The sequence below is a fragment of the Marmota monax genome, unplaced genomic scaffold (genome assembly GCF_021218885.2).
Source record: "Marmota monax isolate L192 unplaced genomic scaffold, Marmota_monax_Labrador192_F-V1.1 WCK01_AAM20220418_F8-fsc00145, whole genome shotgun sequence".
NCBI lineage: Eukaryota > Metazoa > Chordata > Mammalia > Rodentia > Sciuridae > Marmota > Marmota monax.
The window spans coordinates 6025792-6037201 of NW_026695201.1; the positions used below are offsets into that span (position 1 = coordinate 6025792).

At 36.4% G+C, this 11410-nt stretch overlaps 1 pseudogene; it reads right to left on the bottom strand.

The window, feature by feature from the left end:
• Window positions 1–972, bottom strand: LOC124082500 (methionine adenosyltransferase 2 subunit beta-like; annotated as a pseudogene).
• Between the last annotated feature and the right edge of the window lie 10438 nt (window positions 973–11410).

The window sequence follows — 11410 nt, forward strand, 5'->3', positions numbered from 1 at the left end:
TTAACAAACAAACAAACATAAACTAGTGAAAGACTGTCTCCATCTCTTGTCAATGAGGAAAGGCCAGAGTGATTCCTTGATTCCAATTCGAAATGGTATTCGCTGGCCAATGCCCAAGGTCTCCAATTTGGAGCAGTCAAGCTGAGCATTATGTGGACGTTGTGCTCCTATGACTGGGCTGTCAGTGATAGGTCTTAAGTGACTGCTGGGGAGGTTGAAGGCATCTTCAATGCACATGCCATTTTATACTTGGTCATCTGTTCATTACTAGACCAATGAAAGGTTCCCTTAATTGATGGGTACAGCATTCTCTTCTCTGCCAGCTGCCAACACACTGTAGCCACATCTTTGACATGTGTGGGAAACCTCTGCTGCCAATGGTCCATGTTTGCTGACTTGTTGCTGAACTGCACTTTGTCATACATGACCGTCACAGCACTTTCTTCAAGCTTTTCAACTTCTCCATACAGAACAGGAATTCTCAAAACAGCAGCTCCCAAGTTATTCTCCAGGACTGCCTTTTCTCCTTCTAATTTTGTTTTACCTTACAAATTTAGGGGACTTGGTATGTCTTCCTCACTGTAAGGTGGATCCCTTCCATCAAATAGATAATCTGAGCTAATATAAATGAGAAATGCTCCAATTGCAGCTGCTTCCTTAGCTAAATTCCCAGAAGCATCCACATTAAATTGAGAAGCAGCATCTGGCTGATTCTCTACAATATCTGGTCTTCTCTGCTGCACAATGTACTATGACATGAGGCTGAAATTCATGAATGATGTGATGAACTGCATTAGAATCCAACAGATTATTAACCTGTTCAAATTTTGGTCTTGCTCTTCTAAAACTACAACCAACAGCATGCTAGTTATTCTGCTGAAATTCTTTGTATACAGCTCTGCCAAGGAGTCCAATGGCATCAGTAATTAGAGCCCGCCTTCTGGGGATGTTTACTTTCTCCCAACCCACCATGCACAACGATGGAGCAGCTGCCACCTCCCCAAGCGCGCTGTATCCCACTGACACCCTCTGTCTTTGTGAGAGAAAGTGAAGCTGAAATCAGAGCTGTTTTCCACTCTCTGTTGGCTCACAGTGTCAATTTGGAAGAAGCGCCTCATTTGTTGTAAATGTCCAGTTCTTAATCTGTAAAGTGGAGTATATATCTCTCTGCTTCTGCTCATGGGTATGGTGAGAGGAGGAGGAGTTAATGCAATAATATATGTAAATGAATGAAGTATTTTTTTTTTGAGAATGATGATTTTTATTAGCAATCAATAAGTTGGAATGCCATGGCTCAGTTGCTGCAGAGTAAAGTACTGAGTGACCACTGCCTGTCTGATTGGGAGTTGGTTCTGTTTCCTGAGCATTGCCAGAAGGCAACATTTAGTCAAAGGGGAAAGGTGTGAGGGAGGAATTCAGGCCCTGGGGCAGACACAGGATCAAATTTGGCTTTAGCCAATTAACTAATGGTGACTTTGGGCAAGTCACTTCAGTTTTTACATCAATGTAATTATAAAAAATGTTGATATTTTTTATAATTAGAGAACTACTATTTAATTCTGATCTGTATTAAGTGTCCAAAAGGAAACTTCAAATACATACTAAATCCTGATTTCATATCATTTCTAATGTTCAGTATGTTGATGGGCAACATATTTTCTGTCACTTTATGCAAATTCCTCAAAATAGAGAACAAATCATAGTATCCATCCTGACTCTTATAAGTAGCATACTGCAACAGTTGGTTCCTGTCAGTAAATGATCTTCAATTTTGCTGTTTTGTGTCTGAGTTTGACTACCAGGTTGAAGATTCAACTACTAGGAAGTTGGGCTTTAGGAGATGTCCAATTCCTGCCTTGGACTGATGCATTTATTCTGATTTCCATGATGGGTTCAGTATAAATAATTATTTCAATTGTTCCACAAATATTTATTGAGCACTGACTCTGTGGGATACTGTTGGATTCTTAGGATATGGATATTAACATGTGGATGATAGAATGAGACATTTCAAAATGCATCTCCTAAGTATTCCTGAAGGACTGAATTGAGAATAAGTCACTTAATGAAGGGATAAAAGCTGAACATTTTTTAAAGAATTGATGGAAGTTTAAAAGTACCAAAAAAAAAAATTGATGAAAGTCATGATCATCAGATTCTGGAAAAATGAAAAGTCCCAAGTTAAGATACATACAAGTAAATAAAAGCCTAGATATAGTGAGACTGCTAGGAAACAAAGTAACCTGCAAAACCAATTAAAGACAATAGCTGAAAATTAGGCTAACAGTAGTTTTACCTAGTATTGCTTTTCAGAAGAAAACTTGAAAGCACTGAATGAAAGTAAACCCTTATAAAATGTAATTTAAGTGGAGGTTGAAATAAAATTTTCAAAGGTTGATAGTTTATCTCTCCCTTACTAAATGTCTTCACTTCTTAATCTTTTGGAAGGTTACTGGATTTTATCTCTACCCTTTACTTCAACCCTTACTGAAGGAGTTTACCTCTATTTATCTCCCTCTAAGGAGGTGTACTTGAGGAAATTGAATGCTCCAAGGGAGAAGTGAGATACAAAAAGGAAGCATGAGTGAAGAAATTTGAAAACCAAGTTTCAAATACTTAGTTCATAAAATAATTAAAATGACTAGTTTCAAGAGAAAAAAGCAATGTAGAAATATGCAAAAGTTTATTCAAATTAAGAAATTCTAATTATTCAGAAGGAAGAAATATATTAACTTAGAGATTGTAACATATTTGATATACTTATTAAATAGTTAATGTCAATCTTATGGTACAGAAATGAAATTAGTTTCCAAACCAGCAGAAGTTTAAAAAGGAATAAAAACCCAAGTATCCTCTTTCTCTTCTTTGTATTCCAAAAAGAATGGATAGGAAGAAGAAGGAGAAGATACTCAGCAAAACAAAAAACAACTCCACAACTAAATTTTGAATATAAATAGAATGAAAAAGTTAATTAAATTAAAAGACAAATTGCCAGAATGGGTTTTAGCTCTTTTAATAAGAAGAACTACTAAAGCCAGGAATGGTGGCAGATGCCTGTAATCCCAGTGACATGGGAGGCTGACGCAGCAGAATTGCAAGTTCAAAGCCAGCCTCTGCAACCAACCAAATTGTTACTAGTGACTTAATCAAAATAATCTGGGTGTCTCTCAGGATCCGACCTAGGTGTCCCTCAATAGATGAATGGATAAAGAAAACGTAGTATATATACTCAATGGAATATTACTCAACTTTAAAGAAGAGTGAAATTATGGCATTTGCCAGTAAATGGTTGGAGTTGGAGAATTATCATGCTTAGCGAAATAAGCCAGTCCCACAAAACCAAAGGCCAAATATTTTCTCTAATATGAGAATGCTAATTCACAATAAGGTGGGGGGCACTAGGGAAGAATAGTGTTACCTTAGATTAGGAAGAGGGAAGTGATGGGAGAGGGGGAGTTGGGGATAGGAAAGATAGTAGAATGAAACAGACATTATTACTCTCTCTATATATGTGACTACATGACCAATGATTCTCAACATATACACTCAGAAAAATGAGAAATTATATCCCAGCTATGTATATCAAAGTGCATAAATGCATTTTACTGTCATGTAAAACTAATTAAAACGTAAAAAATTTAAAAAGTAATCTGGGGACTACTGGCTAGAAATCTGGAAGAAAAAAAAAGTGGACCCCTCTTTATTGTAGTAGGCAGAATTTGAAATGTTCCTTAAGATCTTTGTTCAGTGTTACTCTTATGATTGTGTTATGTGTTTTATGTGGCCAAACTGACCTCAAGTGGAGAGATTATCCTGGCTTATTTGTATGTTTCAGTGAAATCACATAAACCCTCAGACAAAAGAGTAGTAGCAGAAGTCAATTCAGAGTTTAGAAGCTGCAGGAGATGCTCTAATGTGGATGTTGAAGGAGAAACTACCATATGTGGAAAGGGCCATGTGACCGGGAATGAGGGTGAGAAGAGCCCGTCTCCTGACAAACAGGAAATGGGGACCTCTGAGGTTTGCAAAGAGCTGAATTCTTCCAAGACTGTGAGTGAACTTGGAAAATAGATTCTCCCAAATGCATCCTTGATGTTCCCTTGATTTTAAATTAGTGAAATCCTGAGCAAATATTTTAGTCCAGACTGAACCCTGAGTTCTGTTAAGCTGTCCTGGACTTCTGACTCAGAAAACTGAGATATAATAAGTTTGAATTGTTTAAAGCTGCTAATTTTGATAGCAACAATTTTTTTTCAAGATTTAATGTACATTTATTCTTAACATGTGGAATATATAGTATAAAGATTTCATACTGAATAAATGATATTCATTAAGCCAAAAAAAGGAAAAAAAGGAGGAATTTACATCAAGTTTTAGCTACATTGTTGAAATACAAATATGCAGATTTTATCACTGAAAAAATCTCAATTGTGTTTCTTCATCAGGAATTTCAACTGAACCTAGAACTTTTTCACACCTCAATTAGAAAGAAAACAAAACAAAACAAAAACCCAGAAAAAAAATAAACTATAAGTTGATTGGCTGCTGAGACAGCAAGGACTTTTTACAGAGACCTGTACAGCATCACACCAAGAGGGGCGATGTCTGGCAAGAGATTTAATAGCTGTGTCTCGATTTGTGCAGGTCACCAACTTGTTAACTCGTCATACTATAAAGGGGTAGCTGGGAGAGGGACCAAACTGTGGGGATCCAAGGGTATGTGTAATGTACAACGTCATATATATACACACGTGGCAGCGCAGTCGCTGCAGCTAAAGGTTAAAACCAGTTCTAAGAGGTGATCTCAGGGATAGCAACAATTTTGATAGCAACAACTCAAGACTAATAAAATCCATTATGCCAAAATAAATTCCATATGGATTGATGATGAATATGAATATGAAGATTAAAACTTTCTTCAACAAATTATAATAAATAAAATATAAGTCAAAATACAAAAAATCTGGGTGAATATTCATAATACATGAGAGCCCATTAATCTGATATTTAAAGATTTAAATATTTGCACAAAAATCAACCATAAGTTTTATAGTCTTAATCTCACCAATAAAAAAGGGACTGAAATTGAAACTATGCAAGTTATCACCTTTTCACTTATATTAACAAACATCAAATAATTTTTTAATATTAAGGACTATGTACTTCATTTAATATTGTTGGTGATATAAATCATTTACTCCTTGAAGAGCAATTTAATAATACCTATCAAAATTTAAAATGCACATACCTGTAGCAACTCCACTTTTTCAAATTTATCCCAAAGATACAACTCATAAATATAAACATCTATACAGACCCACTATCACTTATCCAAAACTCTTAGTATTTTTGAAAGATATGTTGATGCATACAACTGAGTATATCTTGTAACAATTCTAGTAGGAGTTGGGGGTAACAGCCTATAATCAAACTTAGTTATATATTGGTGAAAAAATACACAAATTCACATTAAGTAGTATAAATAAATATTATAAATAGCCTAACATCTGCTCAGCTACAGTTTAGCTGCCAAATGAGCATGCCAAATGAAAATACTTTCAGTTTTGTAAGTTGTTTGGGCCTTGGAATCACAGATAAAAGATGTTAAAATTGAACAAGATTACCTACTGTAAGCAGAGTTTTGTTGTTGATGTTGTTGTTGTTTTTGTTTTTCCTGTAACAGTAAATGAGTAGAAAGAACTTAAAACTTTTTATCCCAGCCTCTAGGTACAGAATAAATAATGGAATCATATTCACAAAATGTATTAAAAGTAATAAAAGTATTAAAAAGGGTGAGAAAAGGCTGCGATAGGTATATGTGGATTGTGGATTGAGTGAATAAAACCCAGATACTGTGAAATGTGTCTTTTTGTTTTCATTTGTATCACACACACACTCACACTTGCACATACATGAGCACACACATATACATACCCCACACTCATATACTTACATATATGTCGATTCTGGAAGAACCTATAAGAAACCAGGGTTTTGTGACAGTGAAAGTTGTTGCTCTGGGAAGATAAATTAACCAATGAATGAGCTTTTCATTGTATTATTCTTTTACTAAATTTGTAGTTTGTATGTTTTATTGTAATTTAATTGTCCTAGCATTTTTTTTTTCCAAAATGAAAAATATGTAGAATTTTAAATAGTTCAGATTTAGTTCTCCAAGTCTCCAACATTGGAGTTGCCGCCTTCCCCAGGGAAGATTTTGAAAAGATGGTCCTGAGAAGCAGAGAGAAAGGGAAATAAATAGAAATCTTTTATAAAGGTTCAATTTTTAAGCATAAGCCGCTGAAGTGGATGGCCCGTTTTTACATCATGTTATGGTTTAGATAGGAGCTATCTCCCCCAAAACCCAAAGTGTGAGAAAAGGCAAGAAAGTTTAGAGATGAAATAATTGGGCTATGAGAGTCTTAATTGCTGCATTAATTCCCTATTAGGGGTATTAACTGTAGGCAGGTAGGGTGTGGCTGGGGCAGGTGGGTCACTGAGGCATGACTTTGGGGTATATATTTTTTCCTGTGAGAGAAATCTCTTTCTGCTTGCTTCTGACCATATCCTGAGCTGCTTTCCTCCACTACTCTCTTCTGCCATAATGTTCTGCCTTACCTTTGGCCCAGAGCAATGGAGCTGGCCATCTATAACTTTTCCTTCTCTAAATTTTTATTGTCGTGTCTTTTGGTTACAGTGACAAAGAAGCTAACACAAATAAAATTACATACAGTGTAAATACATATAATTTTGAATCAGACTCCAGATTATTTTTCATTTCAGCCTGTAACTAAAGACACCAAGAGAAACGAAGAGGGTGTTTTTGTTTTTGTTGTTTTTTCATAGCTGACTGCATAGTGAAATGGCAAAGGAAAGAAGAGAGATTGGAATGTGATCTAATGAATGACCTAGTGGTTTCATTTTTACATTTAAAATGAAGTACAAGACCAAACTGAATAATGATTAAAATTTTATTTCCTAGCAAAAACCTCAGGAATAGTTCCAGCTGGGGTGGAAGATGTGAGTGGAAGTGATGGGGAAATTGTGTGTAACACTGAGCTCAGTTTTTCTTCCTCTCTCTCTCTCTCTCTCTTTCTCTTTCCTTCCTCCCTCCCTCCCTCTCCCCCCTCCCTCCCTCCCCCTTCCTTCCTTCCTTCCTTCCTTCCTTCCTTCCTTCCTTCCTTCCTTCCTTCCTTCCTTCCTTCCTTTCTTTCTTTCTTTTTGTACCTGCAGTGCCTCTTGCATAACAGAGATTCAGAGATTCACCCTCATGCCACCACTGGACCAAGCTTGCTTTCAGAGCTGGAACCCTGTTGGGAGGGGAGGATCCCTATGGGCTCCGGTGCTTCAGGGCATGACTGAGCTGTGGGTTGGACCTCTATATTAGTCTAGGGAGATAAAAAATCCAGTCTGGGAAACTGCTGCCGGTGGTGTTTGCTGCTCAAGTGTTGAATTTTGTTACCCATTGCACTGGTGATGAGGAAGGTAGTTCTAGTTACAGGTGTGAGCAGGTGAGTAGGTGAGCACCTTCCTGTGATCCCTAACAGAAACACTGAACTGATTGGAGGATCCATGACTCTGGACCTCAGTGATTGTGGCCTTCTGCTGGACCAAGGCCACTCAGCTCACCTCCTTGCCCATTTCTCCCAGCCTAGGGGAACTCAGGGAATGCTCAATTAAGTCAAATATGTCTCCATGGACATGTGTCTTGCTTTCATGCTGATCCAAGTGATCATCTGTTGTGATAGAGCCAGAATGCAGGACTCTCCCAGACATGTGCTGGCATATGTAAGGAGTATACAATCCATTTAAACTCTTCTCGTTCTTACTCAGTTTGTTAATGAGAATTAGTTGGAAGAGAAGCTCTACTTACATCAATCTTCCTTTCCATTATCTTTGTCTGCTTTAGCCATCTTATTCAAATTCTTAGGGCAAGTAAGGCTCTCCATAGCATTTGTGACCTGGGCTGTCTCTTACTGGAATAGCAGAACTAGTATTTCTAAGACTCTGGTTGAATTAATCCAACCCCAATTCTTTCAAGACCTCCTCTGTAATAAATCTGTAGTGTGAGACAGAAGATGGCCCAGGGGATCTAGGCAGCAACTAACTCTTTACCTCTCCACAGCCCAGAAAAGAAGACCTGACCAGAGAGGTGACAGACAGAGTAAATAAAGCTAAACATTGCACAGTTTGAAACTTGGAGGGACTTGGAGTGTGGTTACTAGAGCATAAAATAAAGATAGAATTCCTTGACCCAGAATTCTGACTAGGGTAGAGTTAGGGGGAAGGGGTAACAGAGAGAAAGAAAGAGAAGGAAAGCCCATAAGCTTACTTTTTAAACAACAGCTAGAAAGAACACAGAGCAAGTTAAAATGATTCAGAAGCATCAAAGACAGTAAAAGAGATCAAGCAGTTGAAATCAAATGTGGACTAAAAACTGGGCAGTGATTTTTGTAGAGTCCACAGCTATCCAGCCTCCTTAGAAGAAATTAAATTAGCACAATTTCTCCCCAGTTTAAGGTAGTAGCAAATAAAACCAGAGGAAATGCCTCCAAAATGAGCCACATGCCCAGTCCTTTTAATTAATTAATTAATTTATTTATTTCTTGAGACAGAGTCTTGCAAAGTTGCTTAGGGCTTCACTAAGTTACTGAGCCTGGCTTTGAAGTTGAGATCCTCCTGCCTAAGGCTCCCACCACATGTTACTATGCCTGGCTTATGTGTTTCTTCTTTTGAGAACTTTCTGTTTAGTTCTTTTGCCCATTTATAGATTGGTCTATATGGGGGGGGGGGGCATTGAGTCTTTTTTTTTTTTTTTTAGTTCTTTATGTATTCTGGATATTAATCTCCTCTTAGAGGAGTATCTGGCAAAGATTTTTCTCCCAATCTGTGGGCTCGCTCTTTATTCTCCTAATCATTTCCTTTACTGTGCAGAAATTATTTAATTTGATGTGTTCCACCTATTGATTCTTGGTTTCATTTCTTGAGCTTTAGGGGTCTTGCTGAGGAAGTCAATGCCTTAACCTATATGATGGGGTGTTGATCGGATGTTTTCTTCTTGCAGTTTTAAGGTTTCTGGTCTTTGATTCATTTTGTTTTGACTTATGTGCGGGGTGAAAGATAATGACCTAAATACACTCTTCTAATATGAATATCCACTTTTATAACACCATTTGTCATAAAGTGTATTTTTTCTCCAACATATGTTTTTGGCACCTTTGTCAAGTATTTGATGGCTGTGTAATTTTGGTTTGTCTCTGTGTTTTCTTACATTGGACTTTATGTCCATTTTGATGCAATACCATGCTGTTTTTGTTGCTATAGCTCTGTAGTATAATTTCAGATAAGGTGTTGTCATGCCTCCTGATTTGGCTTTCTTGATTAGTATTGTTTTGGATATTGTGGGTCTCTTATTCTTCCAAATTAATTTTAGGAATTTTTTTCTAGTTTTATGAAGAATGACATTGGTATTTTGATGGAGATGGCATAGAATTTGTATATTGATTTTGGTAGTAGGGCTGTTTTGACAATATTAATTCTGTTTACACAAGAAAATGGTAGGTCTTTCCATCTTTTGTCGTTGTGTTCAACTTATTTCTTCAGCATTCGATAGTAGAGATTTTTCACCTTCTGGTTAGATTAATTCTCACATATTTAAGTTTTTTGAGGCTAGTGTTAATGGAGTAGTTTTCCTGATATCTTTCTCAACTGAATCACTACTGTAGTATAGAAAAGCTATTAATTTGTGTGTATTGATTTTGTATTATGTTACTCTACTAAATTTATTTATCAACTCTAGAAGTCTTCTGGGAATTTTTGTTTTGTTTTGTTTTCTAGATATAGCATTATGTTATCAGCAAACAGTGATAGTTTGACTTCCTCTTTTTCAATTTGTATCTCTTTAATTTCTTTCTCTTGCCTGATTGCCCTGGCTAGGGTTTTGAGAACTACTTTGAATATAAGTGGAGAGAATGAATATCTTTTGTCTTTTCCTTTATTTTAGAGAAAATGCTTTCAATTTTCCTCCATTCAGTATGGTGTTGACTATAGGTTTGTCTCATATAGAATTTATAATGTTCAGGTAATTTCCTTCTATCCCTAATTTATCCAGTGTTTTTAGCACAAATAATTGCTGTGTTTTCTGCCTGTTGAGATGACCATGTCATTCTCATCCTTAATTCTGTTTCACTGGTGAATTACATTTATTAATTTGCATAAGTTGAACCAGACTTGCATCCCAGGGATGAAAGTCATATTTTCCTAACAGTTTTTGAATACAATTTGATAATATTTTATTAAGAATTTTTGCATCTGTGTTCATCAGGGATATTGGTTTGTAGATTTATTTCCTTGATTCATCTTTATCTGGTTTTAGTCTCAGAGTTATACTGGCTTTATAGAATGTGTTTGAGTATTAAGTTTCAGTCTTTTGAGAACATCACTGAATCTCTTAACCCTCCCCCTCCTCTCTGAAGGGAGCCAAGCTGAAGAGCACCAAATTCAAAGGTTTTCTCAACCAATCCCCACAGGACACAGTGCCCATTCTCTGTTCCTGATTCACCCTGCCAATCAGCACCTGCCGTGTCAACTACTTAACCCTTCTTAAGCCGAAGCTTGTAAGCACATGCTCTTTGCCCTCTTCTTCTCTTCTTTTTCTCCTCTCTCCGCTCTCTGCCTCTCCTTCCCTTCTGTCAGCCCCCCAATAAAATCTCTTTGTTGACTCTCTGTCTCGGGTGAGTCACTCACCTTTCTCACTGGACACAAATTTTAAAGTATTTTAAAAGATAATGACAGCCTGATCATTTAAAGGTTAATATTATAAAACACTTTGCCACTTTTCCACAGAAAAGGAAAGTTAAAAACTCTCAGCCTTTCCTTGATTCATGTTTTAGATGTAATACCATATTGTGTTAGCTAACATCCATACAGACTCAGGAAACAATATATGGAAATTTTATAAAATGATATCTAAAAAAGAGAGATCAACTTCAGAACTAGAACATTTTACCTAAGATTTGTAAAGAGCCCCACTTTACCTGAGATAAGGCTCTGCCTTCCACTTTATAGTGTGTCAGAATGACTCCAAAGTAGGTCAGACTTCAGTTCATTTAAAGTTGTATTCAAAGATTGATTTTATTTTAAGAATTACTGTGTTCTCAAACAGGTGATATAATGTATGACTCAGCCAATGTTCAAAATTATATACAAGCTAAATATGTTTTTACTCTTGTTAATTTCACTTTCTATTTTTCTTATAACTAATGCCTATTAATGTTTTGCAGAGGTAATAATTCAAGAACACACAACCTAAATTAATTTGAGATATTAAGCCATCATCTATAGACAGACAGTAATTGAAAGAAGTAAAATTAACTGTAAAGTAATGAACATTAACATTAAACTCAAGTAC